The following is a 25,700-nucleotide window of genomic DNA, read 5'->3' on the forward strand; positions in this document are numbered from 1 at the left end:
CAGTTTTGCTTTGTTACCCAGGCTGGAGTGCAGTGGCATGACCAATAGCTCACTCTAACCTTTAACTCCCAGGCTCTGGCAACCCTCCTGCCTCAGCCTCCCAAGTAGCAGGAACTTCCAGTGTGTGCCACCATGACCAACTATTAAAAACATTTTTTTAAATTGAGATGGGGTCTTACTATGTTGCCCATGTTGGTCTTGAACTCCTGACCTCGAGAAATTCTCCCACCTTGGCTTCTCAAAGTGCTGGCATTATAGGGGTGAGCCATTGTGTCCAGCCTTGATCTTTTATTTTATTCGGGTATAAAACATAGTTAATGAAAAACACAGTTTTTTTTTTTTTGCTAGCTCAAATTTGGGACAGTTTTATCTTTGAAAGGGACAATATCTGCCATCTAGAATCATAATCCAATTAGTTGAATGAGGTTCTTTCAATCTGAACACAGTCTTCATATGAATATTAGTATGACATAAAGGAATACAGCATGGTATGTTCTGGTGTCCTACAAAAGCAAAAACATCCAGAGCTTTCCACTGGAAGGCTCTATAATGGAGGTAAGCAGTAACAATTCTACAGCATTTTAAACTGGTTAAATTGTCTGTAACAGCAAATTTTATAATAATCTTTTTTTTCCACCTTGAGAGGGCAAGGTAGTCTAGCTGTGTTTCAAAATCTCTTACTGTATTAACAAAGGAGAATCATTTACTGTTATAACAAGTAGCAAAAAGGTACAAACATTTATATGGTAGTGTGGAGTGGGTTCTTTTCTATCAGGCAGTCCCAACACACTGAGAGGCATACCCTGTTCCTTATTTTGACTGTTGTATGTCATACTTAGAACTGTTAAGTTTTAGAATCTTTAAAAAAGAACTTATGAGGTCAGTAGGTCTAAAGCATGTTTTGTCTGTTTGTACAATCAGAACCCTTAAGAAAATTTTTAAAGTTTTAAGAACTCGGCTGGGTGCAGTAGCTCACACCTGTAATCCCAGCACTTTGGGAGGCCAAGGTGGGTGGATCACCTGAGGTCAAGAGTTCGAGACCAGCCTGGCCAACATGGTGAAACCCCGTCTCTACTAAAAATATAAAAATTAGCCAGGCATGGTGGTGGGCGCCTGTAATCCCAGCTATTCAAGAGGCTGAGGCAGGAGAATCCACTTGAACCCAGGAGGCAGAGGTTGCAGTGAGCCGAGATTGCACCACTCCACTCCAGCCTCGGTGACAGAGCAAGATTCCGTCTCAGCATCAATAGTAAGGAAACATTTTTTGTATACAAGCACTTGTGTATATAGTGGAATATTAAATGGTTTTAAAAATATTTTCTTAATTATTAAGAATACAGTCAATGTACTTTGACTAATGCAATGAATAACACAAGAGTCCAATGTAGCTTCATAGGCTGAAATGATGGAACAGATGGAAAAGAGTACATTAACCATAAATAAACATGAAGTCATGAACTTAGCTTCCAAAAATCAACTCTGGAGACCCATGATAGAGAAGATAGCATGTTATGGGAAGAAACCCCAAGTTTATAATTAGCTGTAAGCTCACCGTAAAGCAAGGTGGTAAAATGTTAGTCCCAAATGCTTAAACTAAATTGTATTAAGTAGGGAGGAGAGAGTTTTATAGTACACTTGACTATTGTTGCCAGAACTTTAGTTTGTTTTGTTTTGTTTAGACAGGGTCTTGCTTTGTCACCCAGGCTGGGGTGCAGTGGCACGATCATGGCTCACTGCATCCTTGACCTCCTGGGATCCGACGATCTTCCTCCTCAGCCTCCCTGAGTGCTGGGATTACAGGTGTGAGAACTTTAGTTTTGTGTTCTATTCTGGGCATCAAATTTTAAGAAAGATGCTAACCAGCTAGGGTGTACTCAGAGGAAGGCACCAAGTGGATGTGGGGACTGAAAACTGACCTGGGAGGATGAATCAGAATAACTGGGCAAAGACATAAGTAAAAGTATAGCTCTTGCTTCTAGGGGAAGAAAGCCTAAGAGATTATTTGATCTGAAATCCTGACTTTCAAGTTGAGGAAACAGGCTCAGAGAGATGTGTCCTGGGTCACATGATGAGAGAGGAGCAGACTACAGACTAGTTTCCAAACATGCCAGACAATGGGATAGCAGATGCCAAACATGTGATATGCTGTGCAGAAGAGAGGCTAGACCTTTTTTGGTAGCTTAAAAAGGCAGAACCAAGACTAACGTTTGAAAGTTACAGAGATGATTTGGGACAAAAATTGAACGAACAACTTTCTAGCTATTGTAGCTGCCTAACATTGAAATGGATTGCCTTGAAAAACAGTGAGTTACCTATCACTAGCTATGTTCAGGTAAAGGTTGGATAGGATGTTAGGAATGTTGTTGAGTGATTCCTTTCATGCAGGAAAGGTTGGACTACATAAGTTAATTATTATAGCCCCTTTTGATTATTCATAATAGCAAACATTTATTGAGCTTATGGAGCTACCATGTCAAGTGCGGCATATATATCATCTCTTTGATTCTTATAATTTTGAGGAAGCTGAGGCTCCACAGCTTATCTGAGGTCACACAGTATTGGTGAGGTGAGATTCAAATCTGGAGGTAGTTTTGCTAACTTATGTGCTATAGCTTCAGATCTCTAATTCACATAACTATTAGTTAGGTCCATTCTTTTGTGATTTGTTCTTTAAGCTTTTGTTCAAGCATTATTTGTTCAAGCATTCTGGAACAGAAGCAGACTCTCAGTGAGAGGGCCTAGCTTGCAGTAGGGGATCTGCTTTTTTTTTTTTTTTCTTATTTTTATTTTAGAAATAAGGTTTTGGTCTGCCACCCAGGCTGGTCTTGAACTCCTAGACTCAAGCAATCTTCCCACCTTGGCCTCCCAAAGAGCTAGGATTACAAGCATGAGCCACTGCACCCAGCCCTGGTTTCCTATGGGTTTCAGGTATCATTAATTTACCCTTTGAGGCACTTATGCCATCACAGTCCCTTGAGAATAAATCCTCTGGAAATGGTTAGCCATTTGTAGTTCCTAAGCCATTTCAATAATGGTAGAAGTAATATTAAATTACCATTTGTCATTAAGAGACCTTGTGTTCCCAAATCTCCTTACTTTGTATACATTTAAAAATTTTCCTTAGTAGTTATTGTAATCCTCATATTATGAATATGAAAATTGCATGTCAGATTTTGATTTGTCTTGCCTCCCCCTTAACCTGAGCTATTTTTTAAAAATTAAACTTTTTCAGATAATTGTAGATTTACATGCAGTTGTAAGAAATAATACAAAGAGGAGAGTCTATGTATCTTTTACCCAGTTTTTCCCTGTGGTAACATCTTGCAAAACTGCAGCACAATATCATAGTCAAGATACTGACCTTGATGCAGTCAGGATATAGAACATCTCCATCACCATGAGGATCTCTCCTATTGCCCCTTTATAGACACCTCTCACCCTCCTATCCTTGACACTTGGGAACCACTAATCCTTTCCCCATTTCTATAATTTAGTCATCTCAAGAATGTCGTATAAATTGAATCATACCATTTATAACCTTTTGGGATTTTTTTCACTCCACATAATTTCCTGAAGATTAATGTAGGTTGTTGAGTGTATCAACAGTTTGTTTCTTTTTGTTGCTGAGTAGTATTCCATGGTATAACAGTTTGTTTAACCTTTACCTGTTAAAGTACATCTGAATTGCTTCCAGTTTTCAGCTATTATGAATACAGCTGTCGTGAACATTTGTGTAAAGGTTTTTGTGTGAGCATAGGTTTTCATTTCTTTGGGATAAATGCCTAGGAATGTAATGCTAGGTTATATGGTAGTTTCATGTTTAGATTTATAGGAAACTGCCAAACTGTTTCCCAGAGTGGCTGTACCATTTTACATTCCCACTGACAATGTGTGAATAATTCAGTTTCTTTGCATCCTTGCCAGCATTTGGTGTTGTCACTATTTTTTATTTTAGCCATCCTGATAGGTGTATAGTGACATTTCATGGTTTTAAGTTGCCTTTCGCTAATGCTAATGTTATTGAACATCTTTTCATGTACTTATTTGCCATCTGTTTATCCTCTTTGGTAAAATGTCTGTGTATGTCTTTTGCCTATTTTCTAAATGGATTGTTTGTGTTTTTATTATTGGGTTTTGAAAGAGCCTGGGCTTTATAGATATCAATTTCAGCAATGTGCTGTTCATTCCTTGACTCTGCCTTCCTGCCTTCCCAATACCTTATTCACAGTAACCCTCACATCTGACTTCTATGATGTATTGTAGCCTGAGAAAATCATGATTCCATTCTGAATAGATCTGGAACAAAATACAGGTCATCTAAACTTGCTAGCAATCTTTTCAACATAAGATTCACATGTCATAAAATTCACCTGTTTAAAGTATAAAAATCAGTGGGTTTTAGTGTTCATAAAGTTGTACAAACATCACCAATATGTAATTTCAGAACATTTTTATCACTGCAAAAAAGGAATCTCATACCCATTAGCAGTCACTCTGCACTCTCCCATTTTCCCATTGCCTCAGCTCCTGGAAACCACTAATCTGCTTTCTTTCTCTATCAAATTGCCTATTCTGGACATTTCATATAAACAGAATTCTGCACTAAGTGGCCTTTTGTGTCTGGCTTCTTTCACTTAGCATAATGTTTTAAAGATTCATCCATACTGTAGCATGTATTAATATTAGTACTTCATTTTTATAGCAAATAATATTCCATTATATAGATATTCCACATTTTGTTTACTCATTCATCAAGTGATAGTGATAGACATTTAAGTTGCTTCCACTTTTTGGCTATCATGTATAATGCTGCTATGAACATTTGTGTGCGAGTTTTTGTGTGGCTATATGTTTTCATTTCTCTTGGGTATTTAGGAATGAAATTAATTGCTGGGGTATATGGTAACTCTATATTTAACTGTTTGAGAAACTGCCAAACTGTTTCCCAAAATGGCTGAACCATTTTATATTACCACCAGCAATATGTGAGAGTTCCAGTTTCTTTGCACCCTTAGCAACACTCGTTATTTTTTATTATGTCCATTTGTGTTTTTTACTGTGACCATCCTGGTAGGTAAGGAATAGTTCACTGTGGTTTTGATTTGCATTTCTTTAATGATAAATGATGTTGAGCATCTTTACATGTGCTTATTGGCCATTTGTATTTACTTGAAGAAATATCTGTTTCAATCTTTGCCTATTTTTAAATTGCATTATTTGGTTTTTCATTGCTGAGTTCTAAGAGTTCCTTGTATATTCTGGGTGCCAGATGATTATCAGATATCAAATTTGCAAATATTTTCTCTCATTTTGGGGGTTGTGTTTTCACTTTTTTGGTAGTGTCTGCTATGGTCTGAATGTTGATATTTCCCTCAAATTTATATATTGGAAATAATCCCTAATGCTATAGTATTAAGAATTGGGGCCTGGCCGGCCACGGTGGCTGATGCTTGTAATCCCAGCACTTTGGGAGGCCAAGGCGGGCGGATCATGAGGTCAGGAGATCGAGACCACGGTGAAACCCCGTCTCTATTAAAAATACAAAAAAAAATTAGCCGGGCGTGGTGGCGGGCGCCTGTAGTCCCAGCTCCTCGGAGAGGCTGAGGCAGGAGAATGGCGTGAACCTGGGAGGCGGAGCTTGCAGTGAACCGAGATTGCGCCACTGCACGCCAGGCTGGGCGACAGAGCGAGACTCCGTCTAAAAAAAAAAAAAAAAAAAAGAATTGGGGCCTTTAGGGGGTGATTAGGTCACGAGGGCTCCACCATCATGAATGGGATTAGTATGCTTATAAGAGAGGCTCAAGGGGCTTGTCTCTGCCCTCCACCCTCTGAGGATGCAGCAACACGGCATGATCCATGAGGAACAGGCCCTCACCAGACACCCAATCTGCTGGTGCCTTGATCTTGGACTTCTAGCTTCCAGAACTGTAAGCAATAAATTATACTGTTTATAAACTACTCAGTCTATGGCATTTTATAGCAGCCTAACACTGATTAAGTCAGTGTCCTTTGAAGCACAAAAGTCTTTACATTTTGAATATGACCATTTTAATTATTTTTTATTTGGTTGCATTTACTTTGGTATCTAAGAAATATTTTAACCAGTACTTTTTTGCTCATGATTATATCCCTCTCAATGTCTTAGTTCTAAGTACACCTAATTCATGGCACATACCCAGTCTCTCCCCATTTCTCCATGCAAATGAGCTTGCCTCCTATTCTCTGAGAAAGTTGAGATTATTTGCCATAAATTCTTCAACTTCCTCTGTCTCAATTAAATAAGTTTCCATGTATTTTCACTCTTTTCCCTTTTATACTCTCTCTTTTGAAGTACAGGAATTTTCCTTTTCAAAATGAGTAACTCCACCTGGTCCATTCCATCCCTCTTCTTCTTGTACTTTAATTCAGTGATTGATCTTTTTCTCCCCACTAGCATCAATAATATTTTGTTCTCTACTAATCTTTCTTTTCTGCCTTCATACAATCTCAGGTCTTTGAGAACCGAGGGGGAGCTTTGCTCAATTTTATTTTTCCTTTAAGCTACCAACCTCTTTGACTCCTTCCGTTTACTTATAATCTTGAAAGAGCAGTTTCACTTCGTCTAAAATATTGTAGTAACCCTCTCAGTGGCCTCCAACTCCAAAGTCTCCCCTTGGACTTCTCTTACACACTTTCCATCAGATGAATCTTCCCAAAGTAAAGTTCTTATCACCTAACTCTCCTGCCTAAAAACTTTGATGACTCATTTAATATCGAGTTATCTGTAGGACTTCCCAGCCTAATATTCAAAGCCCTTCATAACATGTTCTCTCAACTCTGATAGATCTGTACAATTCATTGTTCCCTTTTTCCCTGAATACCCCCTTGCCAATAGTTTCCTGCGTAATGCCTGTTCACCAGAATGCCTGTCTTCCTTCAGTTCTTCCTATGGAAATTCTGTGTAAAATTTAAATGCCTTGAAGTCTCTGTTGATCATCTCTTCCCCTTCCACCAGAGGGCACTCTCCAATCTTTGAATCCCTATCACATCGTAAACGACTATATGGCCCTTATTATTTGACCTCATATTATAGCTTTTGAAAGTAGATTGTGAATTCTGTGAAGGCAGAGACTTACCTATCTGTGGACCTCTCCAGCAGCCATCCAGAGGTGGTAGAGCTAGTAGGTATTTCTTGAATTGATTTATTGAATTGAGTATTTCTTGAATTATTTTGATTTAAATTAAAAACAAGAACCTGGACACCTACATCTGTGGAGAAAAATCTTGAAAAGATAAAGCAGAAAACATGGGGTAGACAGTGGGAGGTGAAACTGAGAAGGTAATTTATGCTTTAGCTTTATAGCAAATCAGAGCACCTGGAGTTCAAAACCTCATTTTTCTGAATGTCAGTTTTGTTTTTGAAAAACAATCAGTGCATAGCATATTTGCTCTTTAATCTCAAAACACTAAGAGTAAAAAAAAAAAAAAGTGGAACTGGTTGAGTAAAATGATATAAAGTCACCTTATCTGACAAACTGTATCATCTGTTTTGAATGAAGGCCCTAGAATTCTTGTGAAGGATGTCATGTTCATCTCCCAATTATGGAGATAAAAAGTAATGAGTTGCAGGAACTTTGTAAACTCTAAAGCACTGCATATAAGTTGACCTTTAAAGTTAAAAATATTTCTTACAAAATGTAGGTCAGTTTATATGCTTATAGACTACTGTTAGCTGGTTGGTAGGTGGTAGCAGTCTCTCAGCCAGCTCTTTAAGGATGGGTGGGTCATGAAATCAATATCATGACCAAAATCAATATATTCTCAAGGATAAGCCCAGTCCCAAACTTTTATATTAAACAGTTTAAGTCAACCTGTGTACTAGATTATTCTCAACCTCTATCATATGCATAGTGTTATTAACTCTGTTGGGTATTCAAATGACACTAAATCGATTAAATATTTACCTGTTTGGGTTGGGTGACTTAAAGTGATTTTGTTTTATTAACTTTTAGGTCTTAATAGGAAAATGATACTCTTCATTATTTTATCCTTCCTTTTGGGCTCTTTGAATTGATTTCTAAATTGTAAGTTCTTGAAAGCTGAGAAACTGTGCCGTATATTTTTGTAAACCCTAGTCCTACCAGGACCTCTTTAGCATTATAATTATTCAGTAGTACCAATAGTGATAATCCTTAATATTTATTGAGTGCTTACTAATGGATAGACACTATACTAAGTACCGTATATTCATTATTTCCTTTAATTCTCATAGCAACTTTGTGAGTTATTTCAAAGGAAGAAATGAGACTTAAATAATTTGCCCAAGGTCACACATTGCATAGGTGGCTGAGCCAAGATTGGAACCCAGGTGGTCTGACTCCAGAACCTGTGCTCTTAACCACTACACCATCTTCTTTAATAAATGTCTATTCTCGGTGATGCTAATGAGAACCAAGCTGTGCACACGGCATATGTGCAGTGACATCCTGTCTATGTTTTTATTGTGTAATATACCCAGGATACTGTGAGCCCACAGCTGGTGTCCATTAATGATAATGGTGTGGGAATTCAAAAATAATTTCCAGAGCATCTTGAGTACAAGACATTATATAATTTTCATTTTTCAGTGATCTTTAAATTCTGGGGCTTAAAAGGGAGTTGTTATTTGGTTACCCAAAATAGTTTTCTTCTTTTTCTGAAAGTTGGATTTGAAATGGAGGTAATATAAGACTACAATATGCTTTCTGATATTATTTCAGTAGGATTTTTTCACTTTTATTTTTTCTAAGCTTCTCTAAAGGGGGAGGTAGAAGCAACTTTTTTGTTTGTTTGTTTTTGTTTTTTTGAGACAGAGTTTGCTCTTGTCGCCCAGGCTGGAGTGCAGTGGCGAGATCTCGGCTCACCACACCATCCGCATCCCGAGTTCAAGCGATTCTCCGGCCTCAGCCTCCGGTGTACCTGATTATAGGCATGCGCCACCATGCCCAGCTAATTTTGTATTTTTAGTAGAGACGGGGTTTCTCCATGTTGGTCAGGCTGGTCTTGAACTCCTGACCTCAACTGATCCACCCGTCTCATCTTCCCAAAGTGCTAGAATTACAGGCATGAGTTTTACTGCACCTAGCCTGTTTCACTACCTTCTTGATGTCATCATATTTGGCAGGTTTCTCTAGACAGCAGATCAGATCCATGACTGACACAGTGGTGGTAGGGGACATGGAAGATCATGCCAGTGACCTTCCTGTTCAGCTCAGGGATGACCTTACCCACAGCCTTGTCAGTGCCAGTAGATGCAAAGATGATGTTCTGGAAAATTCCACAGCCATTGTGCCATAGTTTCCCAGAGGGGCCATCCACGGTCTTCTGGGTGTCATTGATGGCATGGACTGTGGTCATGAATTCTTCCATGATGCCAGAATTGTCATGGATGACCTTGGCCAGGGGAACTAAGCAACTGGTGGTACAGGAGGCATTACTGACAATCTTGAGGCTGTTTTTGTACTTTTCATGGTTCACACCCATTACAAACATGGAGATGTCGGCAGAGGGGCAGAGATGATGACCTTTTTGGCTCCCGCATCTAAATGAGTCCCAGCCTTCTTCATGGTAGTGAAGACACCAGTGGACTCCACGATGTAATTAGTGCCAGCAGCACCCCATTTGATTTTGGTGGGATCTCTCTCTTGGAAGATGGTGATGGGATTTCCATTGATGACAAGTTTCCCATTCTCAAGCTTGATGATGCTGTGGAACTTGCTATGGGTGGAATCATATTAGAACATGTAGACCATGTAGTTGAGGTCAACAAAGGGATCATTGATGGCAACAATATCCACTTTGCCAGAGTTAAAAGCAGCCCTGGTGACCAGGTGCCCAATACAACTAAATTCATTTACCCTGGCCTTCACCTTCACCATGGTGTCCCAGGGGTGCAGCTGACCCTGCACAAGAAGATGCTGTTGTCAAACGGGAGGAGGAGAAAGCCTAATATTCAAAATATTTATTTGAAAAATTGTTTTATACATTGGTGGACTTTAGACTGTTTTATATTAAAATACATAAATACATGAATAAATTTATGCCAATAAATTTGACAACTGAAATGACATTTCTTGAGAGACATAAACAACCAAAGCTCACCCAGGAAGAAGAAGATAACTGGAGTAGCCCTATGTCTTTTAAAGAAATTTAACTGGCTGGACGCGGTGGCTCACACTTGTAATCCCAGCACTTTGGGAGGCCGAGGCGGGCGGATCACGAGGTCAGGAGATTGAGACCATGGTGAAACCCCGCCTCTACTAAAAATACAAAAAAATTAGCCAGGCGTAGTGGCGGGCGCCTGTAGTCCCAGCTCCTCGGAGAGGCTGAGGCAGGAGAATGGCGTGAACCCGGGAGGCGGAGCTTGCAGTGAGCCGAGATTGCGCCACTGCACTCCAGCCTGGGCGACAGAGCGAGACTCCGTCTCAAAAAAAAAAAAAAAAAAAAAAAAAATTAATTAATGGTTTAAAATCTCAAAACCAAAAATAAAACTGTATTCCTAGATAGATTTACTTATACATTTTGCTAGTTCTATACAAACTCTTCCTAGCTGGCTTTTTTAAAAAAGAAGCTGACAAACTGAAATCATGTGGAAATGGAAAGAACGCAGAATAGCCAAAACAATTTTGAAAAAGAAAAGGCTGGAGATTTCACTCTCATTGATTTTAAATATAAAGCTCCAGTAATCAAAATTATATGGTTTAGGCTTAAGGATAGATATATTCATCAGTGAAACAGAATAGAGAGTCCAGAAATGGACCCACATATATACAGTCAATTGATTTTTTTTAACAAAGGTACCAAGGAAAAATTGGATATCCATGTATAATAACCTCAACCTTTATCATACTCCTTATACAAAAAAAATTACAGTAGTCCCTCTGTATTTGGGCGGGGGGGGGATTGGTTCCAGGACCCACTGAGGATACCAAAATCTCTTACATAAATGGTATAGTATTTGCATGGAACCTATGTACATTCTCCCATATACTTTTTTTTTTTTTTTTTTTTTGAGACAGAGTCTCACTGTTGCCCAGGCTGGGGTACAGTGGCACGATCTTAGCTCACTGCAACCTCTGCCTCCCAGGTTCAAGCAGTTCTCTGCCTCAGCCTCCCAAGTAGCTGGGATTATAGGCACCTACCACCATGCCTGGCTAATTTTTGTATTTTTAATAGAGATGGGGTTTCACCATGTTGGCCAGGCTGGTTTCGAACTCTTGGTCTCAAGTGATCCGCCTGCTTCGGTCTCCCAAAGTGCTGGGATTACAGGCATGAGCCACAGCGCCCAGCCTGTAGCTACTAACTTTTGAAGTAATACTGATACTTCTAAAGAAAGACCGTATCTTCTAGTTTTAATATTGGAAGTAACATCTCTGTGGTCCCTATGGTGGATACAGTATTTTGTGTGGTATACATATTCATAATCAACTTACTTGAGAAGGAAATTTGGGACTTAAATTTTTATAAACATGAAGTTTTTAAAGTTTATTGCTACCAAAAATGTTTATTGCAAAGTAAAAAGGCATCACCAAACAAGAAAATAAAGTCTTCATTTACATCAGGAAAATAAATGACAAAATCACTGTGAAAGAGCATACAGACTACTATCTAAATATGTTGCTGCAAGGCTGTTCAGATTGTATTTCCTGCACTTGTATCTAACCTACGATTTCTCACATTTCCCACTGACCTCACTATCTGGCAGCCTAGCAGCTTTGTGCATCTCACAAAAGATATGGTCAGGAAGAATGAACTGTCCCTAGCCACTCGTGCACCTGTACACTTCATTTGTTCAGCAACCATGTGCATGCTGTCTTTGAAAGAGAAGTATTACGTCCAGTATCAGAAAATAATGGGGGAAAGTGACTGCTTGGCCATGTTTCAGATTTAACACCATATGGGAAATGTTAATGCATCTCACCATTAGATAAGACCATGACAAAGGCTGGAAATTTAAAGCAAAGATCCTGCAACATTCATAACCACCCACTGCAGCTTATTTTAATGCAACGAGTAATAATAGTTTTTGAAAAGTTAACTTTCTGATTCAAATGTCAAATGTCAAACTTTATGGACTTCCCTGACAGTAGCAGGTAAATTGGACTGGCATGACAGACTGGGATGAGTAGTTACACATTTATGGCCTATATCAGAAGCTCCAAACAATTCAAAGTATAAAGGGTAATGATAATAGTCCAGCCAAAGGGCCAGACCAACAGTGAGAGACCACTGGCCTCCCTTTACTACTAAAAAGCAGTAATCTTGTTGAAGCCTGGGAGAACCCCACACTTTTCTTTAGGACTGAGGCTGTGAGAGCATCCATGGAAATTACAGTTTGTCTACTTTAAGCCCAGACTGAAACCATAATCTCCCCGAAATGCATTGAGACTTGTCCCTGAAATCTGCCCCTAGATGTTGACTGTGAAGGAGTCAGTTAAGTAACTATGATATTGAGAAAAGCTGGAATGTCTAGGTTGTGGGAAGTGAGAGAAAGGAGAATATAATGATAAAATTGCATCTGTAAATCACATGGAGTAGGGAGTCAGGAAGGACATAGGATTTCCCCATTGATGTATCTTTGTGTCAAGAGCTGAAAAATGTAGGAGGGCACTGCCTTACTCTTCTGAGCTAATCAAAAGCAGCCGCAAGTACACAGTGAAATAAGATTTAGTTGTTAAGTGGCAGGGAAGAGTGTTACAGTTTGAAAGTTTGTGTTGTATTCTCAACATTATGTCTAAGTACTGTGGAGGATAGAGAGACAAATATGAAACAGTTTCTTCCTGTTCACTGAGCCTGTATATTTTTAAGGGATATAAAATATTTGCACACAGGGGCCTGTCTCAGTTCCTCTCTTAGAGCTCAAGCCCTTAATCCAAGTATTCTCAGATTCAGATGTGAAGAATAAGTTAGTGTGCCAGGGATTTTTTCCTTTTTCATTATTTTATGTAATTAAGTGGCTTCTCACCTTTTCTTTTTTTTAGGCAGTCCTCATAGAATTATCATTTCTGCCCTCTTGTTCCATTATGGAATGAAATTTCTCTTGTCCTAGGTCATCAGTGCCTAAGCCATTTGGGGACTAAAAAAATAAGTGTGCTGTATAGTTGAGGATTTTATTATTTCTGCCCCAAATATTTTGACTTTAATTTTGAAGGGAATATTTCTTTTTTTTATATTTCTTTTTTTTATTATTATACTTTATGTTTTAGGGTACATGTGCACAATGTGCAGGTTTGTTACATATGTATCCATGTGCCATGTTGTTTTGCTGCACCCATTAACTCGTCATTTAGCATTAGGTATATGACGTACCTTTTTAAACAGAGAATGTTTATCTTACTTTATTCTTGATTCACGGTCCTGTTTAGGAATGTCAGTGTTCTGTGTTGTAGATATATATGGTGCAGGGCATGAAGCTGAATGATTTAATTTGTCACTGTAGAGCTCAGCACTGTCACAGCCCCTTCTCCCCTGGGCCCTTGAACTGCCTTGGTTTTCAGGCTTCTGGGTATCCACCTAGCGTGGATACTAAGGAGCATGTCCTTAGGCACTCTTTGCATGCTGTCTTCCCTCACTGTCTTCAAGGGCTACTTATGAGCTGGTAACTCTTTGTCGGATTAGGCTGTAGAATGAGTTTCTTTTCTCCCTCTTTTGTAACTGGCTTTCTTATGTGTCAGTGTCTGCTACTTGCAACCTTGCTGCCTACTCTGTCATCATTTCCAACCTCTGCTTCTCCTTCTAGTCTCTGTTCTATCTGACAGCTCTCTCCACTTACCTTCTTGTCTTCTCCTTTGTGTCGTAGACGTTGTCAGCAAATTGGAAGAAGGCTTTTCCTACAAATAGCCAGTGCAGCTCTTTAGCACTTTTGGCTATTTTTGTTGCCAGGTGTTCAGGGACTTGATCTGAAACTTAAATACTATTTTTTAAAGGTGTTTCTGAATTCAAAACCAGGGATTTGTCCAGAAACCTGTCTCTATATAAATGAAGTTTTACTTTACCTCTTATAAAATATAGTGACCCTAGCTGGGTGCAGTGGCTCACACCTGTAATCCCAGCACTTTGGGAGGCCGAGGCAGGTGGATCATGGGGTCAGGAGATCGAGACCGTTCTGGCTAACATGGTGAAACCCCGTCTCTACTAAAAATACAAAAAAAAATTAGCTGGGCGTGGTGGTGTGCGGCTGTAATCCCAGCTACTGAGGAGGCTGAGGCAGAAGAATCGTTTGAACCCAGGAGGCAGAGGTTGCAGTGAGCCAAGATCGTGCCACTGCACTCCAGTCTAGGTAAAAGAGCGAGACTCCATCTCAAAAAAGAAAAGAAGGAAGGAAGGAAGGAAGGAAGGAAGGAAGGAAGGAAGGAAGGAAGGAAGGAAGGAAATATAGTGACCCATACTAAGAATATCTCGTTTTAAATAAGAGTATAATAATTTAGTTTTTGTATTTATTATCCAGCCTATTGGCTTGGTATTCTCAGATGTTTAAGGCCCAGAGAAAATTCCAGTTCTTCTATGAAGGATTTCTTTACCCTTCTAGAACCTATGCAGACTCTATCATAGCATTTATTCACCTGGCCTTGAAATGTGCATGTTCTCTCCCTTAAAGGCTCTTTGAAATCGAGGAGGGGGTGGGAATCTATATCATCTTTATATTTCCCTCTTTACTACAGCTCTTAAGATAATACCTTGTATATCATAGCTTTCTCCAAAATGTTCTGTTGAGTTGAATAATCCACTCACTCCCAGGTCCCTTGTGTAGTTTGTGATTGATGCTAGTTGAGGGTTCTTCCCACCAAATGTGTCATCTTGCATTTGCTCACATTAAAACTTCTCTGCCAGTTGCACAGGTTTCTAAGTTTTTCCTGTTGTTTGTCCCCAAAGATCCTGGCTCTCTGTTGCTTGGGGAAATTTAGTGTCAAACAGAAATAAATAAAGTTACTGTATGCTTTCCCTTCCAGAGCCATTTAAAAGATAAAATCTTTAAAAAATGCTCTGTTCTTACAGAAAAATGCCTATTTGTTCCTCACACATTTTTGCTTCTGAGCCAGTTCACTCCCCAACTCCCCACAATAAAACAGCCCCATTTCTTTTTTTTTTTTTTTTTTTTTGAGACGGAGTCTCGCTCTGTCTCCCAGGCTGGAGTGCAGTGGTGCAATCTCGGCTCACTGCAAGTTCTGCCTCCCGGGTTCACGCCATTCTCCTGCCTTAGCCTCCTGAGTAGCTGGGACTACAGGCACCCACCACCACGCCTGGCTAATTTTTTGTATTTTTAGTAGAGACGGGGTTTCACTGTGTTAGTCAGGATGGTCTCGATCTCCTGAGGTCGTGATCCTCCCGCCTCGGCCTCCCAAAGCCCATTACTTTTAAAAAGAGCTTTACTGAGATATAATTTACACATCATACAGTTTATTTAAAGTACATAATTCAGTGGCTTTAAGTTTATTCACGGAGTTGTACAACCATCACCACAATATAATTTTAGAACATTTTCATGACCTCCAAAAGAAACCTCATGCCCCTTAGCAGTCACTCCACAGTTCCCCAGCTTCTGGTCTGAGGCAAACCACAAATCTACTTTTTGTCTCTATAGATTTGCCAATGCTGGACATTTCATATAAACAAAATTATACCTACCATGTATGGTCTTTTGTGACTGGCTTCCTTCACTTGATACTGCTTGATATTTGGTTTTTTACAATATTCTTGTGTTTATAACTTCTCCTCAGAACAGATGTGGTCTTGTAATTCTCATAAGTCCTTCTGTGGCCTGGTTTTATTGGATTTGTGAGATTTGGTTAAGTTGCAGAATATACTGTTACACATCAGATAACATTGGCTGCTGATGATAATGAAAATGGTGCTGTTTCAGAGCTAAGATTAGGTTATAGATGTATTTCATAAAGCTGATCCAAACTATGGATGTGGTCAAATGAATTGGGATATGTAGGACTCCATGGTTTTCACACTGACCGATTTTCTAATGGGTTATTTGAGGCTTTGAGGTTTTTAATTCCTAAGGATCATAAAGCACTGGAACTGGAAGGGACCCAGCAGTCATGAAGCTTTAGTCCCTCTTCTCTAACTCCTATCCCATTTTACAGAATTCAGAATGTTCATTGTTCAAGATCAAATAGTTAATTAATAACAGAACCAATTATAGCAAGATTAGAACTAATGTGTATCGATTCCTAATCCAAGGTTCTTTACTTCTTTTTGGATTTTGTTGCCATTGTAACCTGGGTTCTGTAGAAACAAGAGCCTGACTGGAAATTAAGTGAAGCTTTATTTGGTGGTACAATTTCAGAAGAGTAAGAGTGAAGGAAAAGAGATGAGAAGTGAGAAGCTTTGAGAAGCAAAGCAAGGCAATTAGATTACCATGTTAGCAACTGTGTCATGATGATCCTCAAAGAGACACAGCTGGTTACTCAGCAAGTACGTATGCTTGACCATGTGCAATATCTCCAGATAGGATAGATAGAACAGTTGATAAGAGCAAAGAGGGAGAGGGAATTTATCTGCCCATCTCCTCTCTGGCTGCTGTTTCCCATTATCAAAGGTCAGTCATGGAGAGTGAACTTACAGTTCTGAGTGGTGTCATGCTGCCCTTCCACTTGGAAAGCCAGATTCCATGCCCTGATGAAGGATTTCATCCAAGTTTGGAAGTGGTAGGAGAATCCAGAAGCTCCGGGTATATAGTTAATTTGTAGTCAATAGGGAAGATTTCCTCCTGCCTCCTACAGTGTCCCTGGTTGTCCTCAGGGATGATGAGACAATGGTGTGGAGGGAAACTGAGGAGGTGTTTAAGGGACAATGAGATAATGGTGTGGAGGAGAACCCAGGAGAGGTGTCTGATACACTTGCCAAGAGAGTGCCCTTCCTAGCCTAAGTTTCTGAAGTCATCCTTTATGAGCACGATGACCCCTTTAGCTAATGTATTTGAAAGAATTACTTAAATTGACAGTCATGCTCTTTTTTCTAATAAGACATTTTTTCACACTGCTATGGCTGACACTCTTTAGAGTATTGAAACATGTAACTAAAACTGTCATTAGGAAACTTGTTCTCTTGGCCATCTGGCTTTTCTAGAAAAAAGAAAACACCTGGAAAGGCTTTTCAGAATTATAATTGCTTGGTACCTGGGTTTCTGTGTAGGTTGCCCCACATGCAGAGATTTCCTCAGTCAATTCAATTCTTATTCTTCTTTCCAGGTGAACTGACTAGCCCGTACTGAGATTTCTCCTGCTCTGGCTATGTAGAGTTTATTTTCACTATATTTGCCCTACTCTCTTTCATTTAAATATTACTTCAGATTTTTTCTATCCTGGTTTGATTATATGCTAGTTTTCCTCCTGGATATCTTTAATTTTGGGGAATCCCCCTACTACCTTGAATTTTAAATGCTTGTTGACTACCTAAATATAAGCTGGAGTATTTGTTCTAGGCCAAGTTGTCAGAAAGAATTTGGACAGTGGACAAAGAAGTAATTAAAGCTTTAAGTTCTTCAGTGAATAACTGCAAATGAAAATGTTAAAGTTAGTTGTTTGGAAAGGTTTGAAGATGAGAGAGAATCATATGTTGATTAATGAATAAGGGAGGAGGTTATTTCAATTTGGGGACAAATGGGAAGAAATACCAGGATAAAGAGGTAAAATGGTGGTTAGAAAATACCTGGTATAGAAAATGAAGAAGATCACGCCAAGAAAAGGAGATTTATAATCATGACATTTATAGAATTAGAGAATCATCAGTGCTGGAGGAGGCCTTAGAAATAATTTAGTTTAATCCAGTTTATGTATAGGTGAAGAAACTGAGGCTGAAAGAGGTTAAGTGACTTAAGGTCACACAATAGTTAAGATCAGAGGCCAAGATTTGAACTGAGGCCTTTGGATTGCAGATGGTTGTGTCACATCTACCTTATACCACAGAGTGGTACTTTAAGAATGTTTCATATTTCCTTTCCTGAAGAATTGTTTTTACTATTTGGTGGCTTTTTCATAGCAATAATTGGTAAAATTTAAAGGACTTGATTTTTAATTTATTTTCAATGTTTTAAAATGCATTGCATAGTAAAGCTTGTAGTGTGTATAGCGACTTTATGTTGGCAGTATAGTGTCAGTTACAGGGCTTCAACAAGCAAATGAGATCGTCTTAGTAGCTGAGGATAGTGCTAATCATTTAATAAAAGCACTTTAGTAGTTGCTTTTGTCGTAAAAACATAGACCACTATCTAAACCCAAATCAAGTTATAAAAGACTGCAGTGTTTTTCTGGAGTCCAAATAATTGTTCTTGTGTGTCATCCTTCTACAGTGCTACTACTAGTCTATAAATAAAATAAGACACAAACAACTTCCACCCCAGCTACCCACCCTAGCTCCTGGTCACAAAGCTTTGTGAGAGAAGCAGGGCTGCATTTCAGATCCCATAGCCAGGTGCCTTTGAGCAGTGCACAAACTGTGCAATCTTAGGAAACAGCTCCACTCTTTTTTTTTTTTTTTTTTGAGACAGAGTCTTGCTCTGTCAGCCAGGCTGGAGTACAATGGTGCAATCTCAGCTCACTGCAACCTCCATATCCTGGGTTCAAGTGATTCTTCTGCCTCAGCCTCCTGAGTAGCTGGGATTACAGGTGCGTGCCACCACACCCGGGTAATTTTTGTATTTTTAGTAGAGACGGGGTTTCACCATGTTGTTCAGGCTGGTTTTGAACTCCTGACCTCGTGATGTGCCCGCCTCGGCCTCCTAAAGTGCTGGGATTACAGGTGTGAGCTGCTGCGCCCGGCCAGCTCCACTCTTTTGGAAGCAGATCCTTGTGTACCTTTCATCCTTGTGATTCTGGTATTACCTTTTTGAAAACTGACATATCACTCACAGTTTTATCCTAAAGAGTTTACATATGATTAAAATATGGGTAGAATCTAATTAGAGAATTATTAATATATTCTCCAAAGAATAGAATTAGCTATAATTCTATAGAATTATTATAGCTAGAATAATTCTATTATTTGGCGGACAACCCCTACGAAAATAGCATTCAGTTGATGATTACAATCTGTTTAAACAATTCTTTGTAATAGATGTTTTTGCATTCACTCAAGAGTCAGTTTCTATAATCAAGATGTTATTTGTCATGGAATTAGTTAATGTGTATTTGAAGAGACTCTAGTAAAATCTGGCAGGTTTGGGATTTTTATGGTTGTAAAGAGTTGTTCCAAATGGCTCTGGAGAGCAGACGATTGCAGGGAAGATAATAGAATAGAGGTTGGGTTAAAAGCTGTTCCCACACACCCTGATGCTTTCTTCCCTCAGTGCCTCATTTTCACCTGTGGACCAATGATTAGGAAAATGAAATAACATTAAAACAATACTGTTTTTCATGTTATTAGTAGCTGTTAATCCTTTACTATAACTGCCAGAGATTTTGTGTTTTAAAAGACATAAGTGATCATATATACATTACATAAAGCAGTTGAACATGAGAAGGCACACAACCATAGATATATTCCATAGGAGTGTTTTTTATAAAATGCACAATTTTAATGCTTTAAAGGTTGGGTGCTTACCGTTTGCTATTTGCTTTCACACATGTGATGACGTTTAATCCTGACTAAAATTCTATGAAATGGAAATTATTAATCTCATTTTGTGAATAACTTGACTTGCTCAGTGCCCCTTCTTTTCATATTCTGAATTCTTTCCTAAACTATCTTATCTGTGCTTACAGCTTCAGTTATCATCTGTAAAATTAGTAACTATATCGAATTTATATTTCTCACCCTGAGCTTCAGATTTTTATATCTAATGATCTTTTTAGCCTTTCCATTTGGATATCTCAGAACAAACTGAGCTCGTAGACTTCCCTATCAAACCTGGTCGTCTTCCAGTGTTTGCTTTATTAATGAATGACATCATCCATCATCCATCTCATTGTGCAAAACTAGAAACCTAGGTGTTGCCTTAAGCCATCCTTATTCTTGTCTCATATCCAGTATGTCACAGAGTCTTCTCAATTTTGCTTCCTACATAAATCTGTCTGCTTTTCTCCATCTCTACTGCCACCCCTCCCATCCAAGCTCTCTAGCATCATCTTTTTCTGCTATTCCAGTAAAAATACTAGTATTTGGGCTTTTCACCCACTCATATTCATTCTCCACACAGCAACCAGAATGATCCTTGCAAAACACTAATTTCAAGATGTCACTACCCATCCCACCCTCCTTAAAACTCTAATGAACTTTACTTCAAGAACTTCCCATTGCTCTTAAAGACTAAATCTTTACCATGACTGGCAAGGACTACTGTGGTTGCTTTCCTTCCATGTTCATCTTTTGCCAATATCCCCCCAACTTTCTGAGCTTTTTAATATACCACATTCTCTCCTGCTACAAACTTTTGCCTTCCCCTTGTTTGAAGTTGTTTTCCTGCTCTAAGTTACTTACTTCCTATTCCATCTGATTTTAGCTTCCTCTGGGAAGCCTTCCCTGACTCCTAATCCACAGCAGATCAAGTCTCCCTGCAGTATTCTCTCATAATATCATCTACCTCTTCTTTGTAACACTTAGCACAGTTACACTGTTGTAATTATTTGTGTGATATTTTAAAAATAGTGTGCATCTCTCTTACCAGACCATGAACTCCCTCATTACAGGGAGTGTGTCTCATTTTATGTCCTGTTATATCCCCATCACCTAGGATACTACCTAGCACATACTAGACCCTCAATATACATTTGTGAATGAATGAACAAATGAATTCAATATTCTCTAAGGCCCTTTCTGGCTCTAACATTCTACGATTCTATAAGGGACAGAGAAGTATACCACTGGATAAGTATTAAATGGAGTGTAATTGTTCACTGTGTTTAAGAAATGGTCATGGTGTCTTTTGTTGGGACTAAAACTGGTATATTAGAGTGGGGCTTCCCAAAATCAGAGTGAAAGGACTTCTGGTCTCTAATATTGTTCCTAGGCACTATCTCAGGGTGCCCTGAGCAATATTTTGATTCTGGAAATGGAAACACATGTTATGTAAAAAGAAGTGGCTGTGGAAGCAATAGTACCCAACCAGTAACAAGTACACCTTGCATTTGGCTCTTAGATTCAAATACCATTCTCAGGTAAAGGAATGAAGGATCCTTAGAGAAATGGCTGATTCTAGGATGGGGAAAGGAAATATACAACATAGGCCTGAAGCATCTTATAGTGCCAGACCGTAAGTGCTCAAAAGAAACACAATGGTTGCGTATGTTAAAGGGACACAGGATCCAACTGAAAGAGCTCCCAATGGTCAATGCTAGAAAAATTTGAGCAACAAAATAAAGTAGTGTTGCATTGTAACCGAAAGTATAAAATCGATATACATAAGTCCATACCGATATAAATAAAAGCCTGAATAAATTGGAGAGACTAGAAAAAGCTATAATAATTGGGAGAATAGACAGATCTCCGATGAAGAAAAATTCAAAATAATATATGTAACTACTTTATTGTCAAGGAGGTGGAGCACAACTCCTCACTCCTTTAGTATGGGCTGTACATAGTGACTTACTTCCAAAGAAAAGAGCACACAAAGAGGAAAAAAAAAAGAGTTAACTTTACAGTGGAAAATTCTGACAGACACTGCCTTAGCCAGGCAATGAAAATCAGCATTAACAGTGATAAATGTTCATAGTATTACCCTTGATATGATGTGATAAAAATGGCACTTTATCTCTGTAGTTCTTCCTCCCTATAAGTTCTTCCTCCTTATAAAAACCTATAAGCTCAGTTAATCATGAGGAAAACATCAGACAAATCCCCACTGAGAGACATTCTACAAAATACTTGACTAATACTCCTCGAAACTGTCAAGATCATAAAAAAAACAAGGAAAATCTAAAACACAGTAACAGCCAAGAGGAGCCTAAGGAGACATGACTACAGAATATATTGTGAGATCCTAGAATAGAAAAAGAACATTAGGTTAGAACTAAGGAAATGTGAATAAAGTATGGATTTTATTTTAAAATAATAATATTGGTTATTGTGACAAATGTGCTGTACTAATGTAAGATGTTAATAATAGGAAAGGAAACTGGGTATCAGATATATTGGAAGTCTGTACTATGTTTACAACTGCCAATCTTTAAAACTGTAGTATCTTTAAAACTGTTCTTAAGTAAAAATTATTTAAATGTTTTTTTTAAAAAGTGACTGGGCGGCCGGGCGCGGTGGCTCACGCTTGTAATCCCAGCACTTTGGGAGGCCGAGGCGGGCGGATCACGAGGTCAGGAGATCGAGACCACGGTGAAACCCCGTCTCTACTAAAAAAAATACAAAAAATTAGCCGGGCGTGGTGGCGGGCGCCTGTAGTCCCAGCTACTCGGAGAGGCTGAGGCAGGAGAATGGCGTGAACCCGGGAGGCGGAGCCTGCAGTGAGCCGAGATTGCGCCACTGCACTCCAGCCTGGGCGACAGAGTGAGACTCCGTCTCAAAAAAAATAAATAAATAAAATAAAATAAAATAAAATAAAATAAAATAAAAAGTGACTGAGCTGGGTGCTGTGGCTAACGCCTGTAATCCTAGCACTTTGGGAGACCAAGGCGGGCAGATCACCTAAGGTCAGGAGTTGAAGACCAGCCTGGCCAACATGGCAAAACCCTGTCTCTACTAAAAATACAAAAATTAGCCGGGCATGCTGGCGGCTGCCTGTAATCCCAGCTACTCGGGAGGCTGAGGCAGGAGAATTGCTTGAACCCAGGAGGCAGAGGTTGCAGTGAGCAGAGATCGTGTCACTGAACTCCAGCCTGGATGACAGAGCAAGACTCCGTCTCAAAAAAAAAAAAAAGTGACTGAATATATACACTAATTAGGAGATGAAAGATGGAAAGAGTTTAACAGGGCTCTGGAATTTCTTTTTTTTTTTTTTTTTCCATAATTTTTTTTATTATACTTTAGGGTTTTAGGGTACATGTGCACAATGTGCAGGTTTGTTACATATGTATCCATGTGCCATGTTGATTTCCTGCACCCATTAACTCATCATTTAGCATTAGGTGTATCTCCTAATGCTGTCCCTCCCCCCTCCCCCAACCCCACAACAGTCCCCGGAGTGTGATGTTCCCCTTCCTGTGTCCATGAGTTCTCATTGTTCAATTCCCACCTATGAGTGAGAACATGCGGTGTTTGGTTTTTTGTCCTTGCGATAGTTTACTGAGAATGATGGTTTCCAGTTTCATCCATGTCCCTACAAAGGACACGAACTCATCATTTTTTATGGCTGCATAGTATTCCATGGTGTATATGTGCCACATTTTCTTAATCCAGTCTATCGTTGTTGGACATTTGGGTTGGTTCCAACTCTTTGCTATTGTGAATAGTGCTGCAATAAACATACGTGTGCATGTGTCTTTATAGCAGCATGATTTATAGTCCTTTGGGTATATACCCAGTAATGGGATGGCTGGGTCAAATGGTATTTCTAGTTCGAGATCCCTGAGGAATCACCACACTGACTTCCACAATGGTTGAACTAGTTTACAGTCCCACCAACAGTGTAAAAGTGTTCCTATTTCTCCACATCCTCTCTAGCACCTGTTGTTTCCTGATTTTTTAATGATGGCCATTCTAACTGGTGTGAGATGGTATCTCACTGTGGTTTTGATTTGCATTTCTCTGATGGCCAGTGATGATGAGCATTTCTTCATGTGTTTTTTGGCTGCATAAATGTCTTCTTTTGAGAAGTGTCTGTTCATGTCCTCTGCCCACTTTTTGATGGGGTTGTTTGTTTTTTTCTTGTAAATTTGTTTGAGTTCATTGTAGATTCTGGATATTAGCCCTTTGTCAGATGAGTAGGTTGCAAAAATTTTCTCCCATCCTGTAGGTTGCCTGTTCACTCTGATGATAGTTTCTTTTGCTGTGCAGAAGCTCTTTAGTTTAATGAGATCCCATTTGTCGATTTTGGCTTTTGTTGCCATTGCTTTTGGTGTTTTAGACATGAAGTCCTTGCCCACGCCTATGGCCTGAATGGTATTGCCTAGGTTTTCTTGTAGGATTTTAATGGTTTTAGGTCTAACATATAAGTCTTTAATCCATCTTGAATTAATTTTTGTATAAGGTGTAAGGAAGGGATCCAGTTGCAGCTTTCTACATATGGCTAGCCAGTTTTCCCAGCACCATTTATTAAATAGGGAATCCTTTCCCCATTTCTTGTTTTTGTCAGGTTTGTCAAAGATCAGATAGTTGTAGCTATGCGGCATCATTTCTGAGGGCTCTGTTCTGTTCCATTGATCTATGTCTCTGTTGTGGTACCAGTTCCACGCTGTTTTGGTTACTGTAGCCTTGTAGTATAGTTTAAAGTCAGGCAGCGTGATGCCTCCAGCTTTGTTCTTTTGGCTTAGGATTGACTTGGCAATGCCGGCTCTTTTTTGGTTCCATATGAACTTTAAAGTAGTTTTTTCCAATTCTGTGAAGAAAGTCATTGGTAGCTTGATGGGGATGGCATTGAATCTATAAATTACCTTGGGCAGTATGGCCATTTTCACGATATTGATTCTTCCAACCCATGAGCATGGAATGTTCTTCCATTTGTTTGTATCCTCTTTGATTTCATTGAGCAGTGGTTTGTAGTTCTCCTTGAAGAGGTCCTTCACATCCCTTGTAAGTTGGATTCCTAGGTATTTTATTCTCTTTGAAGCAATTGTGAATGGGAGTTCACTCATGATTTGGCTCTCTGTTTGTCTGTTATTGGTGTACAAGAATGCTTGTGATTTTTGTACATTAATTTTGTATCCTGAGACTTTGCTGAAGTTGCTAATCAGCTTAAGGAGATTTTGGGCTGAGACAATGGGGTTTTCTAGATATACAATCATGTCATCTGCAAACAGGGATAATTTGACTTCCTCTTTTCCTAGTTGAATACCCTTTATTTCCTTCTCCTGCCTGATTGCTCTGGCCAGAACTTCCAGCACTATGTTGAATAGGAGCGGTGAGAGAGGGTATCCCTGTCTTGTGCCAGTTTTCAGAGGGAATGCTTCCAGTTTTTGCCCATTCAGTATGATATTGGCTGTGGGTTTGTCATAGATAGCTCTTATTATTTTGAGATACGTCCCATCAATACCTAATTTATTGAGAGTTTTTAGCATGAAGGGTTGTTGAATTTTGTCAAAGGCCTTTTCTGCATCTATTGAGATAATCATGTGGTTTTTGTCTTTGGTTCTGTTTATATGCTGGATTACATTTATTGATTTGCATGTGTTGAACCAGCCGCGCATCCCAGGGATGAAGCCCACTTGATCATGGTGGATAAGCTTTTTGATGTGCTGCTGGATTCGGTTTGCCAGTATTTTATTGAGGATTTTTGCATCAATGTTCATCAAGGATATTGGTCTGAAATTCTCTTTTTTGGTTATGTCTCTGCCAGGTTTTGGTATCAGGACGATGCTGGCTTCATAAAATGTGTTAGGGAGGATTCCCTCTTTTTCTATCGATTGGAATAGTTTCAGAAGGAATGGTACCAGTTCCTCCTTGTACCTCTGGTAGAATTCAGCTGTGAATCCATCAGGTCCTGGACTCTTTTTGGTTGGTAAGCTATTGATTATTGCCACAATTTCAGAACCTGTTATTGGTCTATTCAGAGATTCAACTTCTTCCTGGTTTAGTCTTGGGAGGGTGTATTTGTCGAGGAATTTATCCATTTCTTCTAGATTTTCTAGTTTATT

The 25,700-nt window shown here is 39.2% G+C and overlaps 1 protein-coding gene and 1 pseudogene across 12 annotated transcripts in view; one reads left to right on the forward strand and one right to left on the reverse strand.

The window, feature by feature from the left end:
• FRMD5 (FERM domain containing 5) overlaps nucleotides 1-25,700 on the forward strand; it is a 351,142-nt gene that overhangs the window by 139,683 nt on the left and 185,759 nt on the right. The gene's annotated exons all lie outside the window — the stretch shown is intronic.
• LOC116482172 (glyceraldehyde-3-phosphate dehydrogenase-like) lies at nucleotides 8,525-10,430 on the reverse strand (annotated as a pseudogene).

The sequence above is a fragment of the Hylobates moloch genome, unplaced genomic scaffold, assembly GCF_009828535.3.
Source record: "Hylobates moloch isolate HMO894 unplaced genomic scaffold, HMol_V3 SCAFFOLD_14, whole genome shotgun sequence".
Lineage (NCBI taxonomy): Eukaryota > Metazoa > Chordata > Mammalia > Primates > Hylobatidae > Hylobates > Hylobates moloch.